Raw genomic sequence first — 9,673 nt, 5'->3', positions numbered from 1 at the left:
GTACTGAGTCTCGCCGCCATTGTACCCTGAAAGAGTATTATACTAACAAAACAAAAAAAAACGAAATACTCTGCATTCAGCAGATTATCAGTAATTTACATTAATGTGTTGATTATTTTTTCAGTATATATATGTACAGTATATATATATATATATATATATATATATATATATATATATATATATATATATATATATATATATATATATATATATATATATATATATATATATATCGTAGATTGATATATATATATATATATATATATATATATATATATATATATATATATATATATATATATATATATATATATATATATATATATATATATATATATATATATATATATAAACAGAAAAAGTAGTCGAGACATCAATATTAATGAATGAATAACTTGCCGAAAGAAAAAAAAATTACTCGCTTTTTCTAGTACTAGAGAAAGCAAGTACAGTACATACTTGCTCTCATCAACAGTCTTGAAGGCATTGTGGCCGAGAATCAGTACTAACTTAAACAACGAGAACCATTATCATCTCACAGCTGCGAAAATCAAAACAAAGGAGTGAGAGAAGGGAAACAAGCCATAGAAATTTCCCTGAAAATCGATTAAAAATTTATTCAACTTCGAGTCTTGCTTAAAACTGTCATCATCAGGATGTCCGGAGACAAGCAGTCCGTCGTCAAGCCGAAGATTGACTTAGGCCTTCTGGAAGAGGATGACGAATTCGAGGAATTTCCGGCAGAAGGTAGGCCAGGCCCAAAGGCAGTGATTCAACTGCGGGTGGACAGCCTTATTTGAGTAATTTAAGTTTTATTTTCCATACTTTAGGTTAGTAAAGCTACTCTATCGTAACACAGGTCTTGTGTCTACCCAGGCATTGCTTTATGCCACGGTAGGTATTGATAGCCTGGACGTAGCTTATAACAACATCACGACAGCTCAGATTCCTTAGGGCGAGTCGCCTGTTATCGTATTCATAGGGCGATTGGAATTCCTTAGTACAGCCTGTGGTATGATGTATGGTGTGGGTGTACCATAGGCTGTAATTGAGATCTCGGCTGCATAGGCAGTGGGTATTGAGCCCACTGCAGTCCAGCGTAGGCATTGAATGTCCAGGAAAGGCCTAGTGAATGACCAGGTCAGGATAGGGTACATACCTTGAAGTGGTTAAAGGGAAACTGTGCACGTTATTTCCTTGGTCGCAACATGCTTAAAAGCAGATTGTAGCAAAGACGCATTTCAACAAGGATGCATCAAACCTATATATAGCCATTCTGCAGCAGTGCCCATAGGTTAATAAGTTAACCTTGCTTATCCACACCAAAGACTTGGCATCTGCCCTACCCATCCCTCAGTTTTCAAGTCTACCCTTCCCCCTGTGGACAGTGGTATCCCATAATAACCATTAAAGAGCTGTGGTTCTTTAATGTGTAATTTTTTTACCTGTTTTGACCTCCATAAGGAAACTTAACCTAATCCCTATCATCATCATCTGCTTTGCCTCAGGCTGTCCAGCCAAGATCTTCGTCTCATCCCTTTCTCCAGCCCATAATTTCCTGGCCTTACTGCTGGTCTTCATTCTGTTATTTCGTGGCTTCAAGATATACTTCTCTGACTACAACAATTATCAATTTCCAGTGCATGATAGTCTTTGAGATCTCGGTCTGTTAAATCATACCTTTGCTGAATTGGTAATTTTTATCGACAGAAATGGCTTTTTTTTTATGATTTTGCTTACAGTTAGTAGGCCAATTAAACTTTTATTTTAATGTTGGGTTTGTCTCTACAATTAGACTAGCTACATCAGTGATACAAAATGAGGTATGTTAATTGATCCTCATTCTTCTTATTTTCTGTTCATGTTATTTTGGTAATGAAATGACATATGAAATAATGCAATATGTTAAGAAAGGTTCCCAATTCTTATTTAGCTTTTTGTTTTACAGATTACTAGCTACTTCCAAACCTGGCTGTTCAGTTTTATTCCCATGCTCATATGTTATATACTTCTGTATTTAGCTGATCTGAAAAAGGCTAATTGCATGACTGTTCAGTATGTGACATGACCACAAGTTTTGTGTACAGTATATATATGTATATATATATAATCAGAAAGCTACAAACGTCCTTTAATATCCAATTCACTCTACCTCGGAAGTAATATATTTTCATATATAGTTACTGAGCAATTTTTAACATACACTATCTTCGTTGCGAATTGAGCGACGATCTGAATCAGATTCATGCACACACTCATTCCAGCCGCCAGTCTGTGTCGATTGCTGCGTGTCACTGGTAGTCCTGATTCTCGTCCGTCGCTGGTCTGACCCTACCGGACGGTGGACTTATTATCAACTAAAATTCCTCCTTCGCAACATATATGAAAATATACATTCGAGGTAGAGTGAATTGATATTAAGACGTTTGCAGCTTCTGATTGTATATGAATCACGGTGATGTGATAAATAGTCGATATATATATATATATATATATATATATATATATATATATATATATATATATATATATATATATATATACAGTCATGAAAAAAAGAATTACTTTCTATATATTACTGGAATAAGCTGCTCGACTTTCTTGGCGATCACCGAGAAGTACTAAGTGATTTTCACCCCATCGCCTGGTCTGGCAAAGCCTGTATTGTCTCGGGCTGTCTGGTACCAAGGAGTTTCACGCACTTCAGTGATACTCGTTATCACAAAGGTCGGTTGTCATTGTATGCGCCGTGTTCTATTCATACGCTGCCACCGCTTACATTTATGCCTTAAGGCTGCTTAGCTAATGAATTATGGCTAAAACTTCCTACTCTTGGTTGGAGAAAGCAGAAATTGTGACCTCATGGAAACTGGCAAGTCAATGTCAGCTAATAAAAGAGAGCTGTGAACTCCCAAAAGCACTGTCTCATTGTGGTGCAAACTGGCCCAAGACAGGAGACCTTGATTCATCACTGAAGGAAGAAAGGCTCAGGAGGCCAAAATAAAAACTACAAAAAGAATTGAGCAACATTTTAAAAAGGATTACAGGAATATCCATCAATGCCAGCCAAAATTTTGAAGTCTCAAAACCCTGGATCTAAGCAGAAACGATCTGAACGACCTGCAACATCGGACAGAAAGACCTTGGTCTCCCATGTCGTGTTGCAAAGAAGCTACCTCACTAAGCCTATGAAAAAAAGGATGGCTTTGCAGAAAATATTTGAAGTGATCAGGCGATTGGGAAAGGGTAGTTTAATGATGAATCAAGCTTGCACATCATTCATAGTGTTGGCAAGCCCCAAGGATCAGACCACTTTGCATCAAAATATACAGTCAAAACTGTAAAGCATCCAGCTTATGTGATGGTATGGGGATGTTTCAGTGGATATGGGGTAGCGGTGGTTTATATTTCCTCCCACAGAGTACAACTATGAATGGGGTGAGATTTATGAAAATGTCTTGAAATGAATTAGTCCCCTTACAAGGAACTTTTGGGCATGCGTATTTATGCAAGATGGAGCACCTACACCCATTTCACAAGGTCACAAACCTTCTTAAGAATTTAATATTCAGGAAATTGACTGGCAGTAATTCACCAGATTTAAACCCAATTGAAAATTGCTGGGCATACATGAAACGGAAACTGAAGGCACTAGTAGATGAGAAAACGCCCTCCTAAATTGAAGGATGCTATCCGTAGTTTTGGTTTCTGAAGACATGGATGCACAATATTTCAAAGATTTAGCACATTCAACACAAGAAGGTTAAAAGCTGTACTTTAAAAATAATGGAGAAATGTCTAAGCATTGAAAAACATAAGTGAACTAAATTTTTATTTTCCTTTTTTATATCATTGCTAAGACTTGTTTACAAATGTATGGCGTTTCTGTTATGTAATGATTGTATATATATATATAGTGAGCATATATATATATATATATATATATATATATATAGATATAGATATAGATATAGATATAGATATAGATATATATAGATAGATATAGATAGATATGTATATAAATATATATATATATATATATATATATATATATATATATATATATATATATATATATATATATATATATATATATATATGTATATGTATATGTATATGTAACTGACCCTGACCTCTCGTCGGGTTGACTTACACTGGTCCGGTTGCAGTACTGTGGATACAAGCGCACAAGACACAAAAATTTAACAACATCGTGTATTATCTAAAACTTACATACCAAGTATCTACAAACAAAATTTCATCAGAAACCGAGAAAGATAGAGTTGAGGGGAACTCATGGATGCTTATGTGCACGCTTTTCCCTCAACACAAAACGCCTGCCAAAGTGGGACGCCTTTGGGCATCTTCCTCCACTTCACACCTCACAAATCCCATTTCTTCTACTGGACACGATTGCCTGGCACTTTTCCCAGGCTTTATCACACCAAACAGGCAAGGTGACGCTAAATCCAACGTAACTTTTTCGGGGTTTCCTGGGAGAAGTTTCTCAGTCTGGAGAGAAGATGACCGCTGACCTGTCCAATGGCGTCCTACGATCGCATTAGGGATCCCGGGAAGTTTCTCACGAGGACTGAGATGGCTGTAATTTCTCCTGTCCCGAGTCCCCGCAAAGATGCTGCCTACCCTCCACACCCGGATCCCGCCACGAGCCTCGCCCCCACGATTTCTGACTTCAACCAATTAAAAATTGCCTAACTGTTTCTCTAAGGCCAGCCAACGCTGGTACAAACCAAACTTACAAGTGAATGGAACACGTCTTACAACCAACAAAAAAATTTTATATTATTTTTATCTTTTACTTACTCATTCATTTATTTATGTATTTGTTTATCATTTTATTTTCTTTTCCTACGAAATCCCCCAACAAACCTTACCTTTCTGTTGATCAATACCCAAAAATAATAAAAGTTTTAAAAGATCAAGTCCCAGTAATTATCTCAACATAAAAAAATGGTGGTCAATACATTTTAATCACATCGTGATCCCGCTAATGTACAAAGTTTTCCTGAAAGAAGTGAACAAAACAATAATCTGGCAATTTAGGACACAACAACATAATAAAAAGCAATGAAATTTTCCCAAAGCAAAATGAAAAATATAATTTCATGGCAACAGTTTACCTTTAAGACAACTACACAACGATAATAACAAAAAAAGAAATCTTACAGAAAGTGCGACACTTAGGTTGGTATATTATTAAACATAAAATAAGGAACAACAAAAAAAAAAAAAAAATAAAAGCATAACAAGGAACGTTGCAACAACGAAATTAATACAACCATGATAAAAAATTAGATACTCAATGCACACAGGAGTCGATGTTGACACTCAAAATAATTGGAAAATTAAACATAAAACAAGAATATCATAACATGAAACCGCGATATCTCGATTCTGCTGTAAGGGACATGGACGGCTAATTACAAATTTTGATCATCAGACCTTCATTCACTTTCTCTTATAATAGCATTCACTCTTTGATACGACTTTGAGCACGTCATTCGTTCGGTCAGCGTGGCCTCACCGGCGGTTTATGGTTCCACTGCTTTCTCCCCAAATACCCAGCCAGTCCATAGGGTAGGAGGTACCGTTGGTTGGTGTGGAACATTAGGCTGTCTCAAGCACCGTGACGCAGTGACAGGTGTTGCTTCGCCACGGCCCCGGTGCGATGTGCTGAATGACCAGGTGTGTTTGATCTCTTTCTACAATGATATGTCCCCATATAGGCCGTTCGAGCTGTGCTTCGGGCACTGCTGTCTCTCAGGTGCAGATTTTATCCCCACTTGGATTGGGGAACTATGTGTGCGTGGAAGCGCTATTGTACCGCACTGATACTTTTCATTGGCCCTCACAGTCGCCAGTGGTTTGGAAACACTGCCGGGTCGTTACAAAACCAACCCAATTGTTCATCAGCAGATGATCTTGTTGGGGTCCAAGACCATCGAGTAATGCAATCGAACATCCTGCCCGAACATCAGGAAGCGAGGGTGTCCCCTAATCGAAGCTGTTATAAGCGTAGCATGACAGCCCAGCCGCCGCACAGGGACGGCCATTGCCGGGTAGATCTCAATTAGATATCTTAAGATATTGATCACTCACTATTATGGACTCAATTATTCATTGGCTGATCGATAGTCGCGAATGGTGACATGCCTTATCTGCATTAAAGCCGTAAGCTCACGATCATCATTACGAATTCGCCCGCACATTACCGACTAAACATCCTGGGACACCAACCGACACACGAGGGTCAACGCCTTGGCCACTTCAATTCGCCGTTTATTTTCATTCGACACACGCGGTGTGAACGCGAACGATCCACGAACACAATGTATTTGGCCGTTCCTTTGCACAGAAAAGGTCCGCTTGCCATCCATATGCACTCTATCCCACTTCGTTGGTAAATTACAGGCCACAATCGGGCCTTTCGACCACATGTCTGTAATTTTTCATTGTATTACACACATGACAACTTCATAACTCATTACCCTGCGATGTTAACCCAAAAGAAGTGCTCACGGGCTCTTCTAAGGATCTCTCTATACCTACATGCCCAGCAGGTGGGCCATGATCAGTGCATGGACAATTTCTATTAAAGCTCGAGTAGGTTACCGACTAGCTTCTTGACATCACCGGCCTTTTTCTCATATCTGTAAAACAAGACGCCCCTTCAATGAAGAACATCCTTCCGCAAATGCACAGAACTCGGAATTCGCTACTTTAATTCTCCGCACAGGCCTGATTTGATTAATCCAGGCCAGAACCCTTAATCTCAACAAGCTCGACACCCAATCTACAAAAATCAACCACACTTATCTCTCTGGGTGCATTTACCTGAACTCCCCAGTCGGAGTTCCACTTGCATTCATCCTGTTAGCACCCCGGCCACTCCCACTCATCTGTGAGTGCCCACGATTCCCGCGTTTCGCGTTCCGCAGCCTCCCATCCGATTGACTGTCACTGCCAGCATTTGTCGTAACGCTGCCGGCACCAGTGCCGCATCGCCGTGCCACCCACGCTACGCAGGTTTCTTTGTCGTTCTTTTCGCGCTTTGCAGCGCCGCGGTTGTTACCCTATGACGCTCCTGGAGAGCATCCGCCACCCTATTACCTTTGCCTGGAATATGCCTCTATTTTTAGGATATCAAATTTGTACCCGCTGATCCAACGAGTTTGGCGATTAGAAATTTTACCTTTCTTAAATAGGTATGCTTAGCGGTCTGCATCTGTGAAGATCTTTACTTTATGTCCCAGTAAAGAAGTGTGTCTCTCCAGCAACCACAGGACTGCCAAAGCTCCTCTCGATCGAAAGTACTATAATTTCTCTCTGCCCTTTTAATGCTCGTGATGCAAAACAAACTGGTTCTTAATACCTTCATCAGCCATTTGAGATATTATCCGGACGCGACATCACTCGTGATCTGTAGTCACAATAATGGACGATCAAACCCTGATAAGCCAAGAGTTCGTCACAAGGGTATCTTAATTTCTGAAAGCATCTTGTTCCTTCTCACCCCACTGGAAATCAGGCCTGCCTTAATGCATCTGAACTGTCTGGCTATCTGGCCAAAGTTCTAATACCACGGTATTATCCCGCGAGACCGAGAAGTTACACACATCCTTCGCATGTTTAGGCTGGGAAATTCTTAATTGCTAAACGCATCGCACAAGGCTTAAGGCCTTCTAGTTATGATGTGCCCAAGAAATTCCACTTCGGCCCGAAAAATTGGCATTTATCTAGGCACTTTCATGCCATGACGCCTTAACGCTTCTAAAACCTCTAACAAGTTAGCCAAGGTGCCCTCTACTGTGGCCCTGACATAATGATATCAGTTCAGGTATACAAACCCCATGGCCTAATATGGAAGCTAAAACTGACATCATTACTCGAGAAAAAATGGGTCGTGGAGTATCTAACTCAAAGGAAGGAAATTATATTCAAATAAATGACATTGCCATAAAGGCCAGCTTTCTTTACTCCCGCTATCTAAGGAATCTGATGGTAGTCTCACTTGAGATCCAATGCAGAAAATTTACTCTCACTTTAAGCAAAGTTCGGACGAGGCAAATGAAAAGCATTATCTTTCGTAATGGCACTAGCCATAACTCCAACACACAACCTGAGAGAGCCTATCTTTCTTCTTAACTAAAACCATTGGGGAAGCCTCCAAGGAGATCCGCTTTCTTGAATAATACCCTGATTTTGCAATTGATTGATTTTGTTTCATCGATTACTTGTTCATGATATTATGAGTTCTATAAGGCTTGTGCATCGGTGTGATGATCTCCGCCTCTATTCTAGCGCGTAACTTATCAATTCTCCCGGGGCTCATTCCCAGTTGCAATCACATCTTGGTATTCCCCAATTGCGTTCCTACACGTCTGCGGTAATTTAAAGGTGTTGCTTTGGCAGCGTTTGCAGCTCTTCGAAGCCGGGTACGCGATCTTGACTTGTAGTAGTCAGGGGCCGACACTTCATGCTATATCGTGGCTGTTACAAGGGTGCATATCTTCTAAATCACAAAGCACTTCACTACTTAATTCTAACTTACTACTATTTATATTGATAAATGCGATCGCTCCGTCGATTTATGTAGAAGGCACTCCTGCAGCATCGGGGTTCACCCACTTTTTATGGGGATTTATCATGAGCACGAGTGTACCTTTCTTCTAACTTTCGTGCTGGACGACAGGAAGGGAATAGAGATGGAGGGAGGAATAACCTCTCCCACTCCGGGCTGGCAGGTACCACTCTGTGTCCCCTTTGTGCTGCCCAGGCCTTGGATACACCGTCTCCTCTCACCCAAGACGGAAAGTTTTGGTACCGTCTGCTCCCACTGGCATCACACTGATCATCGATCCCATAGAGAGCCACCTTGTGCTCTCGCACGGCCAATTCCTGAATAACGAATTCCTTCCCATGAGTCAGTCGGCACAACATGCAATGTAGAGTCAAGACCCGCCACCTAGGGAAATCTGGGCGCTGACAATACCGGATCCTTATCTGATGGCCACTTGGTGTTCAACAACAGACATCCCTTCGACGCCATAATACTTCGCCACTAAACGTTCGATCAGACAACGAAGCCCGCTGTCCAACAATGCGCTGTACGTCCCCTGCTCCAATCCCCACTTCAAGAACAGGAACTGAATCTCCACCGAGAGGGAGAAGGGGTGGGGGACGTCTGCTCTGTTCCTCCACAGGTACACACACCCCTTGGGCAGAGGGAGCTCTCACTGGCTGGGGGAGATTCTACCTACACACTGACCACGCGGCACTCACTCCCACTCAGGCCTTTCTCTTGCTCTTGCGTCCCCGCCGCACCGGGTCTCTTGGGGGGTGCCGTGGAGGGAGGAGGCCCGCAGTACACTTCCTCCTCCTTCCCCGGCGCGCCCCCTTCCTCTCGGTGAGGGGAGCGCCGCTTGGAAGCGACGCCGCTTTTGACACCGCTGACTAGATGGCCTGCAGCACTACATCGGGAAACAATGCCTTGACCATACAGCGGGCTGGGCACGCATGTGGCCCTTTTTCCTGCACTGCCAGCAGAGTTTCTCTGCCGCACCCACACTCCCCCTTCCACTGGGCCCCCTTGGTCGCTTGGCACTGGGGCCAACTCCGCTCGGGTTGGTTGGGGCTGGAAGAGCGCGCC

The 9,673-nt window shown here is 41.6% G+C and overlaps 1 long non-coding RNA gene across 1 annotated transcript in view; it reads left to right on the top strand.

Annotated features, from left to right (window-relative positions):
• The first annotated feature begins 540 nt into the window (after positions 1 to 540).
• The window catches only part of LOC136853065 (uncharacterized), an 18,242-nt gene continuing 9,109 nt past the window's right edge, over positions 541 to 9,673 (top strand). The window contains exon 1 of the long non-coding RNA XR_010857308.1: positions 541 to 750. This is a non-coding gene — a long non-coding RNA (uncharacterized lncRNA). The remainder of the gene's footprint in view (positions 751 to 9,673) is intronic.

Source organism: Macrobrachium rosenbergii, chromosome 26 (genome assembly GCF_040412425.1).
Source record: "Macrobrachium rosenbergii isolate ZJJX-2024 chromosome 26, ASM4041242v1, whole genome shotgun sequence".
In the NCBI taxonomy this organism is placed as follows: Eukaryota; Metazoa; Arthropoda; class Malacostraca; order Decapoda; family Palaemonidae; genus Macrobrachium; species Macrobrachium rosenbergii.
Note: the sequence above shows the minus strand (reverse complement) of the source record. Positions and strands in the feature narration are given on the sequence as shown.